The 23,386-nt window shown below is 43.5% G+C and overlaps 1 protein-coding gene across 1 annotated transcript in view; it reads left to right on the top strand.

Moving 5' to 3' along the window:
- Positions 1–13,174: 13,174 nt before the first annotated feature.
- PLA2G7 (phospholipase A2 group VII) overlaps positions 13,175–23,386 on the top strand; it is a 36,127-nt gene continuing 25,915 nt past the window's right edge. Inside the window, exon 1 of the mRNA XM_080916769.1 lies at positions 13,175–13,446. The gene's annotated coding sequence lies outside the window, so the exon portion shown is untranslated. The remainder of the gene's footprint in view (positions 13,447–23,386) is intronic.

The raw sequence follows: 23,386 nt of genomic DNA, 5'->3' as shown, positions 1-23,386 counted from the left end.
ACATGACCTAAAGAAACAATTGGCCCGGATCCAGAGTCTGAGACCTTGGAAACTGAGGGCAAGAGTTCAGTTAATAAGTATAGAATAGTACCCATGATTGATTTCCTGGTTACGTGACATACAGGATTAATAGCAAGATCTGGTGTGCCCCCATGAGAAGCAGGGTCTGTTAAGAAGCTAGACTGGTTACCCTCCCTCTGCCATGTCCTGGAACATACATTGAAGGAATTAGGATGGAATCGCATATTGGAAAAAGAGTAAGCTATCAGGACCTTCCCTTTGGGGAGTGTATGAGGAGAACAGGCCCGTATTGTAAGACATAGGCACATAGGAGCATAATTAGGAAACAGCTCAATGCGTGTTATGTTACCTGGCACAAATACTGTATAATGCCCCTTGAGGAATGAAAATTGTTCTTATAGGTTTGTTTCTCAGGGCTCCATGTCTGACACCCCTGACCACAAAGGCTGAGAGCTTACAGGAGGAAATATAAAGAGGCGTCCAATAGGGTTGCTAAACTAAGAGAGCAGTAGAGACTTAGATGCCTACTGAACTTACTGTTCTTGCTTCAAAGAAAAATACTGCAAGGAAGCTGATGACCTGAGGCATAGACTAAGAAGGCACTTGCTGGTATGTAGAGAGTTCTGTTGATTTTGGTTGTGGTATTCATGCTTTTCTCTACAATCAAGCATTGCCTCTTGAAGAGGCAAGTTAAAGTCACTTAACACCTGCACCCTAGTTCCTGAAGTAATGACTCTGAGGCTTAGTTATATATATGAATAAATGCCTGGGTCGTAAGCTTGGGCTTGTCCCTCAACTAGCTCATAACTTAATTAACCTGTTTATTCTATTCTCTGAGGGCCACATGGCTGTTTTCCTCTTCTCAGTTTCATGTATCTGTCTCCTCAGAGTATGGGGTGAATCTCTATCCCAGAGTTCTCTCTCCCTACTGGAACTCCCACCTCCTACTTCCTGCCTCAGCTCATTGGCCAATCAGCTTTTTATTGATAGATGATGCTTCCATACAGAGATTCTCTCGACAAACTCACATGGAACAGTTATGAAAGGACAACATAAACCCCATTTGTCTCCATCTAAGGACCAGGCCTGATTTCAAAAAGAAGGCCATAGGCACCAGCTTCTGGGACAGATCATAAAATCCAGAGCAAGATCATAAAACCCCCCTGCCAAAGAACAGCCTGGTGATAACCACAAAAAAAAAAAAAAAAAAAAAAAAATGGGGAAATACCTTATCTCAAAATGGGCCATCTGTGCTGGGCAGCCCTATCTCATCCTATGATTAATGTTTGTGACATAGGAATGCAGACCACTGATGACCCTTGACCTCCTAGCACCCACCCATAAAATTTTAGATTACCTGATCCTTCTAGATTGTCCCTTCAGTTCCCTATAAGAAGGCCTGCACACCTTTGTCTGGGATCATCATTTCAAAAAATGGTTGACCCTGCACACTGGTTGTTTCTGCAGAATAAACATTGTTTTTGCATGCTCTCTGAGTCTGGGACATTCTTCCAGTTACTGAAGTTGAGGCTTTCTGCCTAGAAAATGATGGAGTTCTGACTTCAAGCCAATTTTCCTTCTTTAAAAGTGATGCGCATAGTCGGATGTACCCATCGGTGAGGCAGGTCGCCCTGAGAGCTGCACAAAGAAAATGGAATGTGTGTGTGGAAACTCTATTATTCAAGGGATGCCTTTATGTATTAGACATCCCCCCCTAAAGATTGCTTCATTACCCTTGATTCCAAACCTGAAGTATAGGGAGTTTGCACATAAAGAATCTGAGGGGTCTAGAGGGCACAGGCAGATTCAGATCACCTCTCTCCTCATGGCCTCTTCACCGTAGCCAGACAGCTGACTCTACTCAGAGCTTGGCAGCATCATTGTCTGAACCCTGATCTCCAGGAGCCTCCAGCATTCCCACATCTTGAGCTAACAAGCTGAAACTCATCTTCCCTTAGCATCCCTAAAGCTTTTGTTCCTGTCTATATCTATCCTTCAGGAACCTCCGCAAAGCCTTCTGGGTAGTAGGACCCTGGTTCTCTTAGACTTGAGAAGGGCTTATCATGGAACTAAGATTACAGCCCTGTGCCAGTCATCTCAAGTGGGCTCTGCATGCTTTGTCACCTTGAGAGGGTAAGTTAGGAAATCCATAGGGTCACATTTTCTAGGAAGGACCATCTGGAGAGGTAGTCATGGTTCTCCCTTGACCTAAACTGGATGCGATGTAACCTGAGAGGGATATGCACAGCCTGCTTACAGATGGTTGAGGATTACTGTCTTGGTTAGCTCGTCCTTCTACTTGCCTGTATTAACACAGTTATCTTTTCTAGCATGTCTTCGGAGTCAATAGAAGGCCTCAATTTGTGTGCGTGCATGCATGTGTGTCACGTGTCTGTGTCTACTTCAGCTGTGGTTCTTGTGTTTTGAGACAGGGTCTCTCACTGGCCCAGAGCTATGTAGGATGTTCTGGCTCAGCAGTAAGCCCTAGGGATCCACCTGTCTCTGTCTTCCCAGAGCAGAGATCCCCTCCCAACACCATGGCTCTATTTATTTCTTTGATTTTCATTGTTGTTGTTGATACGTGGGTCCTAGAGGATTGGACTCATATTCTAAGGCTTGTAAAACAAGCATTTTACCAGCCCTAGAAAGTCCCTTTGAGAGAAATTCACAACAAAGATTTTTGACTTCTCATAATGCATGTGAAGAAAGTCAGATTTCTCCTGATGGGGGTATTAACATATTTGAGAAAGTGAGACATTGAAAAAAAAAAAGTGTAATTCTGACTGTGTTAAATGGCCTGAGAATAGCACAAGGTGCTTTGAGACCCCGAATTTTGGAATCAGTTAGAAGTCTCATTTGTCTCATTATAGCCACCCCCCTCCATAAAGGCTGACCTAGCTGGATACCATTCATGATGGACTCACGCCAGCGGCTTCCAGCTGGATTGGGAAAGGAGATGAAGAGTGGGGTTAGAGGACTGGCTCTCTAGGGAGGTCTGCCAGCCAGGCGGTGAAGGTCACAGCCCTGTCAGGAGGTTTCCTCCATAGAGCAATGCTGGCCAAGTCCCAGCCATTGCTCCAGCAGGCGCAGCATGGCTGATTGGGGCTCTCAGTGCTGCTCGGTGAAGAGCAATGTACCATGCTCTGTGGGTTGTGCTCCCTGAATGCTGTCTCTCCTTTTATCAGCAGCCTCTTTATTAACACTCATCAGCTAATCCACAGGGCTTCCAGCCAGGGCCTGAATAACAACAAAAAAAAAAGCCAAGTCCTTACCAGCAAAGGATATGCCCATGGCATGAAATCCAGAGGGGCCGCATGTAAACTGAGCTGACTATGGGAGACTGCCAGGGGAAGGTGAACGAGGCCAGATGCTGCAAGGACGTGCCTGCCTCATCAGCATGACTAGACTGCATTTCTCCCAGTGTGCAGTGGGAAGCATTGAGAGTTTCAGAATGAGGAAGTCAAATCTGTATAGATCTCTTGGTACATTCCTTTTTTGTAGAAGTAACTTTTATGCAGTAACAAAGTCTATCTTGGGTTCAGTCAGGACACCCACAGATGAGAGAGAAATGGAAGAAAATAATGCACATATTGTGTCACATAAAATTTACTCCTAGGTATTCATGATCAACTATAAATGTGAACAAAGTTTCATCTGCAAGGATGCTCGCTGAAGCGCCATTTCAAACATGTAAACACTGCAAACAACCCAAGTTTTCACTGACAAGGGAGAAATGTATAGCCTTTAAAAGTGATGTTGTAGATGTGGTTACACTAGCTTGGAAGGACAGCAGTGTCACACTGCTAAATGAAAACAGTACACTATACACACAATAAACAACTTCAATGTTTCTAACAACGCTCATTTATCTTACTCTACATTGACTTGGCAAATGAATGCCATTTTCCCATGAGCACGCACAATTCATACCAACAAGTATTTTGAGACTATTAAGGGTGTAGCTTTTAAGCATTTAATTATCACAGTGGAGTAAAGGAATGATACCGTAAATGTACAATCAAATAAGTCACAACTAGATGATCACAAATGACTCAAGGAGATAATCAGCTACCTCACAACCGGGTGACTCAGTTACAATAACACTGAGGTGCCCAGGAGCTTTGGACTTGACAGGATACTGGACAGGAAGGTCTGTCTGAACTGGCAGAAGTGTTCTCAAGGCTTTAGCCAAGAGGACAGCCCCCTACAGAAAGCACAAATATGGGTTTCCCATCTCTGAATCCCCTAAGTGGATGGAGAAAATGAAATCTGCAAAAGGTGCTGAGTTACCGTAAGATCCTGGATAACCAACCCAGGTCCTAGCTAACACGTTGAGCAGGAGATTCCTCATTATTCTGTTTATCTCTCTACTTACCTGTTTGCTGAGAGAGTCTCATTCACATGCCAGGACTGGCTTTGCCGTGTATCCAAATTTGGCCTCAAACCCTTGATCCTTCTCCACCCACACACCAACTACTGGGATTACTTGTTCACATTCACCCTTGGCTGAATTATCCATTTTAATTCTCAACAAAAACATTTCATGCAGAAGTTGATGTTATTATCAGTTTTAGGTAACCGGGGGATTCAAAGGCTGTCTAACTTGCCCAAAGCCTTGGAGGTAAACTACTGAACTGAACGCCTGCCCACATTTATCTGTTCTCTGTGTTTGTTTGTTTGTTTTAAAGACAAGGTTTCTCTGTGTAGCCCTGGCTGTCTTGAAACTAGCTCCGTAGACCAGGCTGAACTAGGACTCCCAGAGATCCTCCTGCCTCTGCCTCCTGAGTGTTGGGATTAAAGGTGTGTGCCACCACCAACTAGCTTTTCTGTGCTTAAAACAAACAAACAAACAAAAAATACTCCATTTATCTGGAAAAATATCTGTAATATTGTACCAAATTGTAAAATGTTCGTCTGATGAAATTGGACTTGTAAAAAGCTAAAAAACAAAGACCTGACCCATCAAAGACCACAGTTCTGAGAAAACCTCTGGAAGTACTAACCTTGCTTTTTGTAGTTCTAATTATGGCTAACTGTTCTTGTTGACTGTAGCATGGTCAACCCAGAACATGGATTTTGTGCTTAGAAGTTCACCCTGAGAAAGGTTCAAACACAGTGAGACTTATAGATACCCAGCAAAATGTTGGTGTCTTACCATCTGTCAGGAGACTATCTCCTAAAGTTCCATCTCCAGTCAAAGCTACACTGGGGCTATCTCTCAGAATAACAACCAAGATTCTTGGGGTATGAGCAGTAGTCAACTCCCTAACCCTACAGGACTGGCCTAACCCCAAGTTCCAGTTAACCAGTTCAGCTACTCCCAACCAGATTAAATTATACTCAATGACTCTGGAAACAAAAGGGGGAGATTGCAGATCATACTGCCTGGCTTAGAGAGACAGGCATCCTGGTGTTCTGCCATCTACCTTGAAATACACTTCTTCTGCTTGTGAAGAAGCCTGGGACTTCCAATTTCCATAAATCTGATTTTTCCAGAGAAATACACATAAGCCATCTTGAATCTAAAAGACGTGTTCTTCAACCTCCCATTGGCAGAGGTGAGCCAACCCACCTTTGCTTTGAGATGGACAAACTCAGGGTGAGGTTACAACAGTCAACTGACATGGACCAGCTGGCCCCAAAGATTTAAAACTTCTCCAATCCTATTTGATGAGACACTAAATGCTGATATCCTTCTCTTCTGTGACAGGCTTTCCTAGAAAATATGTAGACCTTGAGCTACAGAATGTCAGCTAAGAAAGTCCATCATTGTACACCAGAGGCTACCTGTCTTGGCTCCCAGCTGAGGGGAGGCAAAAGTATCCTGTCTCACCCTTCAGATGGCAACTCGAATGACTAAGAGACAGACTTGTGCGTCCCTGGGTGCAGCTAGGTATTGCTACCCCTGGAAACCAGAGTTTGCAAGAAATAGCAAGGCCTCTACACACCAACACAAAATGGGCACCGAGCCCTAGTTAGGACTGAGACAAAGCCAAAGACATCTATCTGAGGTTTTAAAAATAGCTCTAACTTTGTCTCTAGCCCTAGCAAGACCAGAGGTAGTGGAAAGGAAAGATTAATAGAGCAGAGGAGGGTGTGGACCTGTTTATAAATAGTTCTTTGGAGCATTTTTTAATCTGCGTTGTCAGGATATCAGCAGTTCAGTTCCCATGAATCAGCAGGGCAGCTCGATTCATTGGCAAGCATCACTTGTGAGTCAGCAACAGCACGTCGAACCAGAAGAAACGGAGAGGCTCTGCCAGAAGTCAGCAAAAGCAGCGAGGAGCCCTCTGAACACCACCAGAAGGTTTTTGGTGCATTCCTCCCTATGAAGTCATGGCAAATGATGAACAGCAAAGAATGGCAAGGCGAACCAGTTCCACAAAGCGCTGTCCACCGTCGGGTTGTATTTATGTGCTTTCCAACCGTCACGTGTTCTCTCAAGCATCCACTCTCGAAAAGCATCACAAGCCTGTTTTCCAGTCTGCTTCCAGAAAAACACCATGTCTGTTCTCAACAAAGCATCCCCCCACATGTCTGCTTAAGCAAAAGCCTCCCCTCATAGGACCATTTCCAGAAACACATCACAGGGCACAACTGAGTCTCCAAAGAAACCAGAAATTTCTACTTCATATTCATCTCGGGACTATAAAACTTTCTGAGTTGCTCGGGTCCAGGTATGTTATACCTAGACTAGACAGCCTAGTGTGGATGTCTCAGTCAGTTGCCAGGTTTGTGCTCGAATAAATCCAAAACAGAGAATTCTTACCCAGCAATGGGGTCCAAATAAAAGTTTAACTTGATCTGGCAAACTCTGGGAAACATGATTTCACTGAGATCTAGTCTGCCAAGAGAAGATGAAAATATACACCAATTTTTAGAGACAGTTTTCCTGGGTGGACAGAAGTGTTTCTCATGTGGATCGAAACCAATGAAAAAAAATCCTCCAGGAGCTGATCCCCTGGTTAGGTTTCTTTCTAGCAACAGGGGTCCAACAAAGGTCTGGTTTTCATAGCTGAATGTCTCAATTAATAGCTAAAGCTTCAGACATAGATTTCAAACTTGGGATTCTAAAACTAAGCCTTCCTTGTAAATTTCTTTTAAAATATTCTGGCATTTGGGAAACAGGAAAAACCTGAGGAATTAGACTCTATGCCACAAAAAGGGACTCTGAAGCTTGATTTACTAGAAATTACCCCACCTAGATCTCCAGGCCTTGGTTCTTAAACACACCCAGGTCCAGAGTCCAGGAAGTAAGGATCTCCCATCCCTATTTTCCGTTCCTGACAAGGTCTGCCTCTTAGTTAAGTCTTCCCAGAAATTGGCCAGGATTAGACACCCCACACCCCTTGTGGTACATAGAACTAGGAACTAACCAGACCAAAGACCATCAGCCCTTTGACTGACAAAACCCATTGTGATTGAGGGGAAGTCAAATTAACATTAGAGGACTTACAAGGGGCAGAAACTTGTCAAATACCCAAAGCCTTTAACCTACATGCTTCCCGTTGTTCTGACACCTGCTGTTCTGCCTTACAGGTTAATTCATCTGGATAATAGTAATGTTACCTACCCACTGAGAACTACTTGCTGGTTGTTACTAATGGTTTGACTAAATGTGCCTCCTCCGATGCTTTCTAAACCAAGTACACAGGCTGACAAGAACCTAAAAGCATCCAAACAAGTTAGAGTCCCTTGCAGGTTTGGTCCAAAAATTTAGAAAGGCTTAGACTTACTTCTCATGACATAAAGGAAAGTATGTCTGGCTTTGGGGGAAAATGTTGTTTCTATGCTAATTGATCAGGAGTAATTAAAAACAAATATTTCCATGATTGGGGGGAGAAGCATCAAAAAACCAGAGAGAGACATTAACCAGAGAATTAATACCAGTTTCTGTTCTCTAGTTACCCAGGCTGACTACTCTGCTATCAGCATTGTCTGGGCCTTGAATTCTCATTTTGGATGAATTACTGGTGGGGCTCTGTATCTTAAACTATGGGGCCAATTGTGTATTTGTTCAGTAAAATTAGTGATCCTTAGAAACAACTACACCTCCTTAAAGCAGGGTGAGTCCATGATTTGCCTCAGTCACTAAAACCAGTGAGAAATGTCACAGGGCTCCAGATCTTCACACCACTGGAGCCGTGATGGAAGTAGCCTTCAGGCCTTAGGACCAGCATGTGGACAGCACCATCTGCCAAAGGGAAAACAAAGACTGAGTAATCCATCAAAACCCATCGTTCTGGGAAAGTCTCTGAATGTACTAACCTTACTTCTGACTTCAGTAGTTCTGCCTCTGGCTGACAGTTTTTCCTAACTGATATGTCCACCCAGAACATAGGCTTTGTGCTTGAAAGCTCACCCTGAGAATGGTTCAGGGCTACACCGGAATCCTAAACACACAGGGCAGTTGATGAGCAGCCATTAAGAACTCTCTATTGGCTTAAAGCTATGTCCAAGCAGTCTTCTCTGGTGGATACCCCACAACAGGCTTATGAAAGAATATCCACTTCTGACTTGTATTTTTCTACTTGGATTAGATTTGGCGAAAATGAGTGTATTACATCATTTTTTAAAAAAAGATTTATTCTTAGCTTTTTCGTAACTCCTCCCAGATCCACACCCCCTTCCCTACCTACAATACTCTACATTTCCCTGTCCCCATAGATTAAGTTCATTTGTGCTGCCCATATATTCAAGGGTGTGTGAGCTTCCACTAGTCTGTCTGGTCAACCCACCAGTGTACAACATCGTTAGAGAAAGCTGACTGTCAGAAGCTCTATCAGAAGCTATCAATTGCTAATAGCTCCTTATGTGGAAGGCTGGGGGGTGGAGGGTGGGGACTTGCTGTCTATCCAGCCTCTCCATACTGAGATTTGGTCAGGCTTGAACTTCCTAAGCACTAGTGTGTTCTGCCGACTACTCTGATTTAGTATGTGTGGTTGTTCTGATGTGGCCGGTGCACACTGGTTCTTCTTCATACCCCTCCCAGGTTCTAAGCACAGGTGACCTCCCTCTCTTCTCATCCCTGCACTGGAGATGCCACTAAGAAAGGCGCATCACCACATGGCTGGACCCCATCGCTATGAAGAGAGTTTTAACTATCACTGGATCAATGTGGGACTCAGAAAGCATCCCACATATCCAAGGAAGATTCCCATATTGGGGGTTGATGTTAAGGTAATACAGGGTTGGACAGTGGTAGGCGGGGAAAAGGCTAGGAAAATGGAAGAGGAGGAGAGGAGGAGAAAAGTCCAGGAGGAACAGAGATGGAGGCAGAAGTGTATGTTTTTCTCAGCGCATCTCTAACTTAATGAGGTTGTTATTATTTCTAAGGGCTTCTGTGGGTCTTTTTATCTCATATTGAAGGGTAGTTTGTATCTTTGTCTATTGGTTTTAAACTTACTGTGTAGAGAGTTTGTGGATTGAGAATTTGACGTATGACCCTACTTGATAAGCTACCGGGCTGTGGAGTCATGTCTGTGCCGGGCGGTGGAGGAAAGAAACCTTCCCCGGGTGGTAGTATCCACCCGGGACAGAAAGCAGCAAAGGGGTGGTGGAGTGAACTTCGTCAGAGTTCATAGAGGCCATATAAAGCCACCAAGTTAGGGTTCTCAGCAGTGCCAGGTGCTTCCCCACCCCCCCCCCCCGAACCAGCAAAGCTCTGGATAAAAGGTTAAGCCTTCATTTTAATATTTACTGCAACATATATTACTTCTGGGTTCTTACCGTCTTCATTCGCTCCCATTTGCGCTACAGCCATTTCATAACCTTGTTTGTTTCTTTGGGCTTGGGTTTTGTTTAAACCCCACAAATGTCATTTTGTGATACAGATGGCTAGAACTGTTAATCCCAAAGATGGGAGGAGAAAGACTGAGGGCCCAAATTGTCACGGCCAATATCATCAATAAAGCAAGCTTTTTAGAAAGTCATGTATAGGGGCTGCCTCCTCCTAAGGTGGGGTTCCAGAGGTCAGGCTTGGGAGTGAGGAAACCAGGCTTTTAAAACTCAGAGGAAATGAGTTTTCAAATGAGGGATTTGGTGGGCAAAATCAGTTAGATTATGGGAGCAGAACAGAAACATAACAAGTTATCCCTCCTGAAACAGAGACAGGGCTGCACGGTGGTCACAACAAAGTAGTCATTGTTAGGTGAACCTCTCTCTATTCACCACCCCAAACCTCTTCCCACCCCCACCCCCCACAAGCCAGGGAACCCTGTCTGTACTCCTTCCCTCATTCCCTGGAGAAAACGGTCTAACACATCATCACCCCGCATCTCCCATTTCTGGCAACTCACACAAAAGTGACCACCCTGGGATTTGGCTTTTGACCATGAATAGGCACAAGCCCAGCTCCTAGCTGACATAGTATCACTCCTGGCCTAAGCTCTAGGAAACTATTCCCTTTGCTTTAACCCAGGTTTCCAACTCCACTGCACTCCTCCTGTAAGATCTGTGAACCGGCTTGGGGGCTGTCTCTCAATGAACCTGCCTTTATGGTCTTGATTTGCCTTGGACCGGCATATTGAGTTGTCCGAGAAACCTATTAGTCATAATAACAGTTAGATTGTTGTCGATGGTCAGATAACCTTTTGAAACAAAGACAGGGTTGCAAGATGATTATAAACAACTTTTTGAAACAAAGGCATGGTTTGTTCCTGGTGCAGGCATTACGGAATCATCTGCAGTTAAAGTTACACTAGACCTGACAGGGGTGGGGTGAGAAGCATTTCCACAATGTTCTGATTAAGCAAATTTTATTTAGACTGGCCATTGAGTTGCCACTCCCAAAATCAGGATTTCAGAGAGCAGACCCTCACCAGCTGTTGAGGCCCCTATTATGTGGTTAATTAGATAGCAGTGCCTAGACAGAAGAGCAGGGTACTCAGGGCTCAAGGGTTTCTGTGGGGTAAAGTGGGATAGGAAACAGCTGTGGGGATAATGGGCGGTTAAAAAGAAGGCAATAAAAAGAAATATAAGATTATATCATGTGGAAGGAGAGTCATCAGAGTATCTGGGAAGGCATATTTTCTAAGGCAAAGGGGCAACCATATTTTACAGGTTCAGGAGTTTAGCAAGGCAAAGGAATGAACATTCTTCATGGGGTTACAAGTTCAGTGTAGACAGAAAAACATGGTCTGCAGGATAAATAGGAAACAGACCCTTCTTGTAAGGAATGAAGTTTAATGGTTAACAATATAGCTCCTGTTCTGGTCTCACAGTTACATGTGGGGCATAGCCCAATCTTTGAGAAATAGAGGTTTTAGCATAAACAAAAATGAACCTAAATTGTCTTTACTACAAGATGGCCAAAATGGAGGCATGCTGGTTCTTTAGGACCTCATGCATACTAGGCAAGTGCTGTACCACTGAACAGTATCTGCAGGCCTCCATAAATATTCTACAAGTAGTTCTCAGTTACTGTGTTTCTATCCAAAGGGGCTCTAGTAGCCCGAGCATGGCAAACATGGCTCTGGCAGCCCTTGCCCTACTCCCCCATTTTCTCTGCCTTGCTAAACTGTTAGATTACATCCTAAAGCTAGCCACAGAGGTTCATTTCCTTATTTGGCCACTTCCTCCTTCTGAGCCTGACTACCAAGGTTCAGCTATTAAAGTATCAAAGCCCAGCAATCCAAAGCCTCCTTTTGGTTCACCTAATTAACATGCCTAATTAAAATGAAGCACCTCATCCTAACATGGGGGTTTCTCTCTTTCCTTTATAAACCGTCATTTTCCTATGGGCCATATCTGTCTCTTTATCTAGAGGCAGTCCTTTATCCCTCTGGGACAAATGCCCCTTCCTACTCTCCCTTGACCCTTTTCTCCCCTCTCCCTTATTTCTCTTTCCTTCTCCCTTGTCCTCTCTCTCAGATTATTTACATGTATGTATGTATGTATGTATATATGTATGTATGTATGTATGTATGTATGTATGTATGTATGTATGTATGATGTATGTATATGCCCTCTAGGGCAAATTAATCTACTCAGTACTGAGAACTTGGTCTTGTAGTGTCTTGTTCCAAGTTTGAGGACCTTTTCTTAGCTTCGTGACTACTCCAGACTCAACTATCTCTCCACCCTCACTCCAGCAGAAAATTATTGTTTAAAAGCTCATAAAGACTAAGTGAGAACTTAACCTAACCAAAACTAATCAGAAGTGTAATAGTGCAATACAACATATAAATTTCAACCTAAATTCTCTAAACATTCTAAATAGCTTTAAATGAAGATGTTTCAAAATTATTGGAAGATGAGTCTGAGGAGAAAACAGGGTTCTGAGAGAGCCTTTGTGGGAAGATATAACACACGTGCTAATGCACCCCAGAAAGGGAATCCGGACTGAACCATTGAACAATATTCCCACTGTCTAACTTGGTGAACCAGTAAGTTTGTACTGAGGCTCCTAGCAGAAGTATAGGTGAAGGGTTACTCATAGGAGCAGGAAGGAGCAACTACATCACTGCCACAGAACACCATAATACCCACCGTGGGTGAGAGGGATGACTCATTAAAGCTGCAAGCCTGGAGCTCTCCGCTTTTCTGCATGCATCCTTGCAAGCCAGATCTCTCCACTGTTCTTCAGTTAGTCTCCAGTCCCCCCCCCCCCACCCAGTTGTTATTCTTTTTATATCTCTGAGAAGGGGCCCTCAAGAAGATTCCAAACGACTTTTCTATTAAACCTTTCACATTTCCACCTTCATCTCCACCTCCACGCCCTTGGAGGGAATGTTTGCATTTGCATGGAAATGTTTTTGCAACAAACATGAATAGCCTAGTCAGACTGAGCTATAAAACGTACATTTCAATTACTATATCCCTCGAAATCAGCAAAGAAAGCTGGATAGGGGCAGACCTTCCAGTCTGGGGTATCGTCTCCTCAAGGAGTGAAGCTGGATTTTGGGTACACAGTATTAAAATACGAGCTGCGCAGAACTTTTTAGATTCTAGACCGCTGTTCAGTGATTCAGTGAACTCTGCGGATTTGGAGACCAGAATGGCGCTGGAAAGATGGGCTTTGGAGTGGACACAGCTTGTCCGAAACTTGGTGAGAATCGGGTGTCAGACTAGGAAACTAGGAGCCAATCACCGCCCCAGGCATAGTCAGGATTGCTGCACAGGCGCTTGAGGAGGTCAGTGGTGACAGCCCTGGAGCTAGCGCGGTGAGCGGAGTCGCATCAGCTAGAAGCTGTTTGGAGGCCGGGCCACAGGCTCCTCCCCTCCTGCACAGCAACCCAAGGAGGGGAGGGTCGAGCCTAAAGGTAGATTTTAAGAGGCTGTTTGCTCAACCCACCTCTGAGGTAACCTAGCACCGGGATAAAACGACTGTCCAAAAGAAGCCTGTGCTGCTGGGATCTGGCTCGCGCTGGTGACATTGGTGCGCCCAGAGCTCCGGGTACCCGGGAGTCAGCGCAGTAAGACCAGGTAAGAAGCCCCAAGACAGGGATGGGCTTGAGCTGTGGGCTTGTGGCGCTGTCACTGGGTTGCTGCGGGGACATGGGAGCGTAGTCCCCAGGGAGGGTGAGCTGGAGCCACAATGTCCTCCTGTTTGGTTCAGGACTCACCTCTGAGGTCCCCAGAAACAGGGCTGAAGAATTGTTGCGCGGAAATGACGGGTTGCTTCCGAGGAAGCCACCTTAAGAATTCAGTAGTGAGGGATGGCAGGGAACCCAGTGATGCAGGGAAAAGTGTTGTTCTTAGATCTCATCCTGGGACTCGCGAGCGCACATACTTTCTTATCCCAGATCTTAAAACGTTTGCAAACAGAATTATAAAAATGAAGCAATGCCTCTCGTTCTTGGGGCATCTGGTTGCTGGCCAGATGAAAGGATGCTTATTTTACGTTTAAGGCTGGATTTTCTTTCTTTCTTTCTTTCTTTCTTTCTTTCTTTCTTTCTTTCTTTCTTTCTTTCTTTTTTTTTTTTTTTTTTTTTTTTTTTTACAAAGACAAGGAAGCCAAAAAAACGGGAACATGGTCCTCTTGAGGATTCTATTCTATCCCATGAAAATCATTGCCAGGTCGTGGGAAGAAAGGAAGGAAGGAAGGAAGGAAGGAAGGAAGGAAAGAAAGAAAGAAAGAAAGAAAGAAAGAAAGAAAGAAAGAAAGAAAGAAAGAAAGAAGGCAAGAAGGCAGGCAGGCTCTTGCTCGCACGGTGCTGTCACCTGTAAAGGGCATGCAATCTGATTTGGGCGGCGCACGTTACCAAATTACACATTCACAAATTACATTTGACCCAAATGAGACTGCTGAGCTGGGAGACTAGTGTATGAGCATTCGTGCGTGCGTACACAGTCGTGTGTGTGTGTGTGTGTGTGTGTGTGTGTGTGTGTGTGTGTGTGTGTGGTGTGTTCCCTTGAAGCAATGAGTCTGGCAAGCAAATTTTGGAGTCATATTGAACTTCTGGGTCAGGAGTCAAAAACAAAGAGGTCTGGAGCATCCTGGCAAACTGCCAGCCCCCAGGCGGGAGCCCTAGTAGCTTCATGAAAGAAACAGCTTATTGATTTAGCCAGCTTCATGTCCTTGCCACGAGGACTAAGGCTTACTTTCCTCCCTCGGGCATTTATACACAGAACCTGTCCCTCACCCTGTACTAACACCATCCTTGAACCAGTACCGTGGCCTGTCATTCCAGGCTGGTACTGACCTCAGTGAGCCTGAGACCCAAGGCTCAACATTCGGAGCCTCTGAGAGCTTGTGACGAGGGAATTTATTGAGTCTCAGCCACTTATTAAGCTATTAAGGATCCCCCTGTGGGGTGCAAAGGGCTAGTTTAGGATTCCCTCACAGCCAGGCCGCTGGCCCTTTATTTCCTCTCTATCTGCTCACCGTCCTAAACAACACCTGGGGATCTAACTACCCCTTCTGTTTGTAAACAAACAATTTAGCACATTCATTGAGATGGCCTCAGAATATAGCATTAAGCAAAGAGCCAGTGAGGTACTTGGAATGGGGGTCCTTTTGACAGACTTCAAGGGGGAACAACCTTCTTGTTCTTATTTTTTTGTTCTTCTGAGGAAAGTCACATGTAGCCCAGCCCAAACTGGGATTTGCTGTATAGCTGAGACTAACTTTGAGCTGCTGGCTTTCGTTTCTTATCTCCTGGACTGTGGGATTCCAGGCCTGAGGCTACCTGTTCTGAGACACCAGGATGAACCCTGGTATGTCAGGTCAACAGTCTACAAACTAAGGTACATCCCCAGTTTATATATATATATATATATATACACACACACATGAACACACATTTTATTTTATGCATATTGGGTATTGGGTGCTGCCTGTAAGTCTGTTATAAGTCTGTGTACTGTGTGTCTGGTCTTTGAGAGCAGCAGAAGAGGGCACCAGGTACCCTGGAACTGAAGTTGCAAATGGCTGTGAGCGGTCCTGTGGGTGCTGGGAATTGAACCTAGGTCCTCTAGAAGAGCATCCAGTGCTCTTAATCATAGAGTCATCTCTCAAGCAGCCCCGCCCCCAGCACTACAGCATAAGCCTGCCAGCTTTTTACGATTCCTGATTAGGAGTCTGACTGACCCACTGACCCTAAAAAGCGCAGAGCCATTTACATCCAGCAAAGCCTGGATGAGGAAGTATTGGATAAAAAGAAGTTGAATGAGGGAACATTTAGTTCTAAATTATGTTCTCCAGAGTTTTGAGGAAGCTCTGTGGTCTGCTGGTATGGGAAGGAGGAAGGTTCCTACAACTTCTCAGTCAAGTGTCGGCCACCTGTGGCCTGCAATCCCCCACTACTGTGTTACTAACATATAACATCATAATATATTATATACTTATAACATATAGCATACTATATTAATTATGTATTATATGACATACAAATATAATTATATAATATTGATATATTATATATTAATATGACATATTCTTAATAATATACATTACATAATATATAACATAAATAAAAATATGTAATATATTTTATATATTATATATGTAATAATAATTGTATTAAATATCATTAATTATACTAATAAATATAATTAAATATAATAAAATAATAACTAGCAAATACAAATATATTATATATTATTATATTATCTATCAGACATCAGACATAATTACCATACCTTATATATTATGCTATATGTTATATATTATATATATTACATATCATCTATCATATTCTGTATTATATTATATATTACATAATGACTTATAGTAACAGAACAGACTCACACAGACTTGTAGAGCTTTTGTTTTTAAGTAAACTTAGTAGCTGAGAAGGAGAGAAGTTACTATATGAATACTCATTGAATTAATTTGTAGCTGATCCCTAACAAAAGCCATGTTCCTTCATTCCTTCATTTATCTGTTTCAAACCTTGGTGCCTGAATGTGGTGGTTCAGGCCTGTATTTACAGTGCTGGGGAGAGTAAAAAAGGGAGATCTCACATGTTCAAGGCCATCCTGGGCTAGACAGTGAGTTTAAGGCCAACTCCATTTATACAAAAAGGTCATGTCAAAATAAAAATAACCGAGGACTAGGGTATAGCTCAGTGGTAGAGAACTCAAGTAGTATGCACAAAGAAAGCCTGGTTTGATCCTGAACTCTGAACCAGATAATAGGTAGATAGTATAAATAGATAAGAGATAGATAAGATAGATAGATAGATAGATAGATAGATAGATAGATAGATAGATAGATAGAAAGATAGGTGATGCTGTGTACCAGGGCATGAATATGGAGAAGTTAGTTAGATATACTTTCTACTGGCAAAGAATTCTGGAGTCAAGAGATAAGCAAAAAAACAAGAACTGGTCAGGACCAGTCATCCAGTACTGCAAGTTTTGAAGACAAGCCAAGAGCTTTAGTGTCATGGAAATGACCTTCAGTGTGTAGACATGTCTCTAGCACATAGCAAGAGCCCAGCTTCTTAGACTCGCCCCTCCATTTTTTAGATTCATTTATTTCTACTGTGTATGAATACCTGCCTACGTGCATGTATGTGTACCTTGTGTGCCTGGTACTCTTGAAGGTTCCCTAGAACCAGACATAGGGAAGGGTGTAAGCTACTGAGCGGATACTGGAAATTGAACCCTGATCCTCTACCAAGAAAAAAAAAGGCACAAGGGCTCCTAACTGTGGAGCTGTGTCTTTAGTCCTTTGGATTCAGTTTTGAGGAGATAGTTTTCTGAAGAAAAGAAAAAGTTCTTGAGGTAGGACAATGGAGGAGCCTGGTGTCCAGGTGTGGGGGTCAAGCACCGTGTGTAGAAAGAACAATGGAAGAGCAGAGTGTATGAAATGGGTAAGGGAGAGGAGGGCTGGGTGTCATAAAGGAGAAAGGAGACAGGGGTCAGGTCACTCAGAATCTCATTGGCCAGATGGAAGAACGTAGATTTCATTCCAAATCGGATAGCCAGAAGCTGGATGTGCTCTAAGCAGAGACATGACAGCACAGACTTGTGTTTAGTGAGCCGTTGCTCTGGATGTGGTGTGAAGAATGGGTTTGACAGAGGGATCAGGAGAGCATCTCGAGATTGGCTACACCAGTCTAGTCTAGAGTGTGTAAGTGTCAAACAGGCACAGGATAGTTTTTGAAGGTAGAGTTAAAAGTTACTTAATGTTTCTCTGTCTCAAATTTACCACCTACAAAACGAATCTACTATTGCTACCTCTGGCCTTCTGTAAAAACAAACAAACAAACAAAACAAAAACCAAACAAACAAAAAAATCAAGCTAGTGATTGTGCTTTTATAACATATTATGAATGTTCTCCTGAGAGTTTGCAAGATCCTACTACAAGTATTTTTTACTAGTACTGTGTCATTTTAATTCTGTGTGCTTGACTTTAATCTAATGAATCCTAGCGTCCTGGTTTTCTTTTTGTTCTGTTCAATGAATTTCATTTTGACACTAAAATATTTTGGTGGTGAGGAGAGGGCTCAGTTGGTAAAGAACCTGCCTTGTGAGGGTGAAAACTTGAGTTCAAGCCTCAGAATGAACATGAACAGTCTGGGCATGATGGCCCCTTACTCACAGCCTCAGAGCTAGAAAGACAGGTCTGTGGGCTCCTTGGCTCACTGGTCTGGCTTGTGTGTTAAGTTCCAGGTCCCAGTGAGAGACCCTCTCTGAAAAACAAAAGACAAAAGCACCATGCTTCTCACAATAGGGTCAGCACCCTAGAAACAATACCAGAAGTTTTCTGGCCTCTACCTAAAGATGCAAAAGTGTATGTATACATTTATACACAAAGACTCACCTGCGCACACGTGTGTGCACACCCATACCCACAAACACAACACAATACAATGCATCTCACCCTCTCTGCACCATCAGAAACCATCAGGAGCACCATAATAGAATATGACACAAAGGTTTAAAACAACAGGGAACTTAACCTTAAGTGCTGAGCATGCTCACGTCACATACAAAAAATGTAATATTTGAAACTAGGGTTTGAAAGAAATGTTGGAAATGTTTCAGAGGACAGGCTGGTCTTTATCCTGGATAGGGCCCTTGCAGATTCCAAGGGCACACAGATCTGTTGAATAGAAATCTCCATGAGCAGCAGAATTCCCGGGGAGAGCTGGAGAGCCGCAAACAAGCTGTGAATTACTTTTCCTTAGTGAAGCATTATCTCCCACAGGAGGCTAGGCCACTTCCCCAGTTGGTTGCTGACTGAGTGAGAAATGAGGGCTTTGAAGTTGTTTACATGACCTTCCCAGGACAGGCCACATGAAGCAACCCCTGCTTCTCCTTCCTCATTTACTTTGAGGTGCAACTTCAAATGGGATCTCCTAGTTCAGAAGAAGAAGGGCCCCTTCCTCATTTGCATTTCGTGCTATGGAAATTTCAGCTGTCATGACAGCCTGTGGGTTACAGCAAGATGCCAGCTGCCGTTAGATGTGAGTCATGTCTGCTTGATTCTGAACTAGCCAGTCTGCTGATTCAGGCTGATGAGGCGATGTGACAATGACCCTAGGACATATCCACCCCATTTCCCTAGGATTGGAAGCTCATGGGGAAGGTCACAGTCTCTCCTTTGTCCATAAATCTTGTTTATTACAATTTTTATTTATAACATGTGTGTTGTATATGTCTCATGTACATGCATATGTGGAAGCCAGAAGTCAATACTGTCTATGTTTACTGTCATACCCACCTTAGCCTTTGGGAGCCAGGGTCTCTCCTTTAGCTCCCTTATTCAGCTAGATTGGCTGGCTGGCCAGTCTCCCAAGCCCTCCTTCTTCCACCTTCCAGTGTTCAGGCAACACACCCTGTTCTGTATAAGGGTCCTGGGGATCCTAATTTGGGTAGTCACGCTTATGTTGTACAAACTTTACCACTGAGCCATCACCTCAGTCCTAAAAGGGCTACAGGTCTATCTTAGTAGACTCATATAATAGATTGATGTATTGACTCATGTGATATATTTAATTTCTTGATTATCTTTCAAAAGCCAGTAACTGTTACAGGTAAATGTAGTCCTCCAGTTTTTCTTGAAAACAAATGATGTAGTGACGTTTTGCTCTCATTCCTACACTGGGGAAGTCTCCTGAAGTAGAGTGGTAATGGTCTGTTTTCCTCCTGTAAGTCACCTTCGGACTTCTAATTTTGACCTCTGAGGCCAAGACTGTCCAGTCTAGCTTGCTTTGTTTAGTGGAGCACAGACCTGTGCTTTGCTAGCTATTGAAAGGCTCCATTAATGGATCCAGGTAGTCACCTAGCAAATGACTAAGACCTTCTGTGGAGAATTAGATCTGTCATGAACCATCTATGTTTTCCATGGTTCTTCAGCTTTCTGCCCCTGAATCTGCCTCATTCAGATTGCTCTTAGGTTATTGTATCTTTGCACCAACTTTCATTGGCTACAATCAATCCTTGAAGTGTAGTACAATGTGGTCCAGCAGGTACAGGGTACCATTCGAGGGCGGCTTTTCTCTCTCTAAGATGTCATTATTCTTTTAGTTTTACAGCTTGGGACATCTTTATGTTGTAGTGGATTGATTTACTTCTGCCTATTCCTTATATATTTATTTTTGTCTCATTTTTAGACTTATTTTTCCAGTTAGATTGTTTCTGAGTCCTTAGCAGGACTGAGCAGTATGTAGTAGCTTTCAACTACTCTTGCTTCCCCTTGGGGTACTGGGCAATGTACAAACACACACCTGGTTGCCACAGTGGGGTATGCTTTTGGCATTTAGTTGGTAGAGGCCAGAGGTGCTGCTACAAGCATCCTATGAGGTCAGGCCACTTATGCACCTATAAGTGCTGTCTAAAAAGTCCTGTTTCAGAGTCAGGACCTAAGTTTAGGTGTTGGCTTAGCTGTTTTCTGTCTGTGTGACACCGAACATGTCCTTTAATGAGCCACCTCTGTTTACTGATATCTATTGAGCTCTGCAGACCAGATGAGGTCATTTGTATAAAGTACCTAGAGGATGCTGCACGACACTGTCATTTGCCATTATTGACAATTGTCATAAAGATGCTACCACAGTTTTCTTCTTTTCTCTAGCCCTTTAGCCTCATATCTAAGCCACCAGATGCTGGTAAATCCTGAGAGTTGTCATTTATTTTTTTAACTTCATCTGGCAGGTATGCATCAATGCATTTGAATATGTTCAGACTCGGTTAAGAGATCTCAGAACTGCTTTCCCTTTATGGCCTCTACTATTAGCCCTACTGCTCCCAGACCTGTAGCCAGGAAGTATTAAGTGGAAAATTCTCCAAAGGAACACTTCATGAATTTTAAGTTAGGTACCATTGTGGGTAGCATAAAAAAATACCATGATATCCTTCTTGCTCTACTCTGTGGCAGCCTGCTCAGAATATGAACCGCCTCGCATTCAGTGTGTCCACACTGTGTATGCTACCCACCCATTAATCACTTAGTAGCTTTCTTGGTTATCAGATCAACTGCAGCGTATTAAAGGAATCTTGACGTCATTTCTGAAATCCCCAGATGAGAATCAGAGTGTAAAGTGTAGAAGGACAGATTAGCAATGTTGTTCTGTGATTTTTCCAGATGTCAACAAAACCTGGACATTTGTACAGGGTTAATTTTTTTAAAGATTTATTTATTGTACGCATGTGAGTACACTGTAGCTGTCTTCAGACACACCAGAAGAGGGCATTGGATTCCATTGTAGATGGTTGTGAGCTACCATGTGGTTGCTAGCAATTGAACTCAGGACCTCTGGAAGAGTAGCAGTGCTCTTAGCCGATAAGTGATTTCTCCAGTCCAATTGCTTTGACACACACACATAATTTTATTTTCTGTGTGGGGTTTTTGCCTACATGTATGTCTGTACACCACGTGTTTGCCTCTTAAAAACTTGAAGACGGCATCAGGTCACTGAGGAATGGAGGTACAGACAGTTGTGAGCTGCCACATGGATGCTGGGAATCGCTGCAGGTCCTCTGCAAGTGCTCTTAACTGCTGTGTCATCTCTAGCCCCTGGGTGCAGGTCTTCCCATAAGTAGAACTGCTTTAGTTTTCTCTTCTTGTCCCCACTTCTTTTCTGAGGTTGTGAAACGATTACCCAAGAATCATGTGAACTCTCCCCAAAGTGTGCTTAGCCATTTCTGCAGAAGTTGCTTGATTCTTACACCTCTGAAGTCGTGAGATTAAGTTCAGAGTTCACCAGCTACCTCAATGGCCATTTGGAGTTGAATACTGCTTAGTTTCAATAATAACAAATGTTGAGTAGGAGTTGTTTGGCTGGTGTTAAAAAGAAATCCCGTAAGGTGTTTGATAAAGGTGGGACAAGAAAGTCCAATCTCATCCTCAAACTATCCTTGTTTTAGGATTCCTAAGAGACCACTTATCAGAGTTTCTATTGAACTCTCTTATTCCCTGAGCCATATCAACAACTCCCAAAATTGCTTTTTAAAAATTTGCTACACAAGCTTACTAGCATGGTTGACCTAATTTTACAATTTTTTTTTTTTTCTTTTTTAAAGTCTAAGGAGATGCTGTGTTCCTGGATTTGATTTACAAGTTGCTTCTATATACCTAGTTCCATCTTTCTCAAAGAACGGGTTATATTTATCTTTTGTGTCAGTGACCCAGAAAAAGGCTTCTGAGTGTTGTGATTTTGAAGACAGCTACATTATCCCTTTGGGGCTGGAGTTACAGCTCAGTGGAAGAGCTCTTGCCTAGCATGCAAGAGGCCCCAGTTCCTTTCCTAGCTCTGCTAAGCAAAATGAAAATAGAGATTTTATATTCTCTAGTTCTAAGATAATGTCTAAAGTGATTGTCCAATGTGAGTTTCTCCTTCTGAAGATTATTTTTAGCGAACTCTTATTGGCAGGCAGAGCTCAGAGCGACTTTGAGAGTTACAGTCTCCTAGGAAGGGTTCTACTGCGTTCCCCTCTAAAAAAGCCTTGAAGGCCGCAGCTGTCTCCCACACAGTATAGTGACCCTTAGAAGCAGCCTAGGGAGTCAAGGACATCTGCTTGTTTGTAACCGTGCTTTGTCCCGAAAAGCAGGAAGTTCTGTCTCTTCTGTGTAGCCTGGAAAACTGGGGTCATGTTTATTTAAAAATGTGAAATCTTTTCAAAAGTATTGGACAGCTCTTTCAGATAAAGTCCCTCAAACAAGAAAACAGCTGACAGACTAAACAAGACAGACAAACGAATCAGAAGCCAGAGAAATGTGTTGTCTCCCACCCCACCCTGCCCCCAAGGTGTACAGAACCAAAGTGGGAGGGTGGACCAGAAAGGATTTCCTTATGATAGAAGAGCTGAAACCAAGAGCCGTGCAGATACACAGCCAAGTACTTAACCACAGAGTCATAGCCTCCACTTGCTTTAAGTGTGCTGAGGCAGCAGAAATCAGTGCTAAAAGCATAGACTAAGAATAGCGTAAATGGAGTTGCAGAGGTCCTGGCAAAGCTGTGGTTAGTGACAGGAAGCCCCAGACCTCCAGACTTTGGGCACAGGGATGGTGAGAAGAATACAGGGAGTCTCCTACAGGACAAGACTTGGAGGAAGGGTCGCATGAGGACTATGGCCCTGATAACCCCTGTTTCTTAGAGGATAATGTTTTCATTTGCAAGAGATGGTAAACCATATGGAAAGAGGGGTGAGCATACTTAGACAGGGAGAACTGAGCTACAGAATCAGAAGGCAGCCTTGAGCTCCCTACAATGCAGATAGAGCCTGTAGCAAGGTATGCCCAGAGCAGAGGCTAAAATGGCTACTGCTCCACTCTCTCTCTCATATCCCCCGGGGCCGGTGTGAGTGCACACACTGACAGACTAAAGACACGGACACGATTTTGCGGGGCAGAAGGCGTTTCTGTATCAGCCCAGCAGATACGTGTGCTACACCTAGTGGGCCAAAAGCCCTGACCACCAAGTGCACTGGAAACACCACTAAGTTCAGGACAGAAATTCAGCAGTTTCT

Source organism: Micromys minutus (genome assembly GCF_963924665.1).
Source record: "Micromys minutus genome assembly, chromosome: 5".
NCBI classification, from domain to species: Eukaryota; Metazoa; Chordata; class Mammalia; order Rodentia; family Muridae; genus Micromys; species Micromys minutus.
The sequence above is the reverse complement of the archived record's forward strand: the minus strand, read 5'-3'. Positions and strand labels throughout refer to the sequence as shown.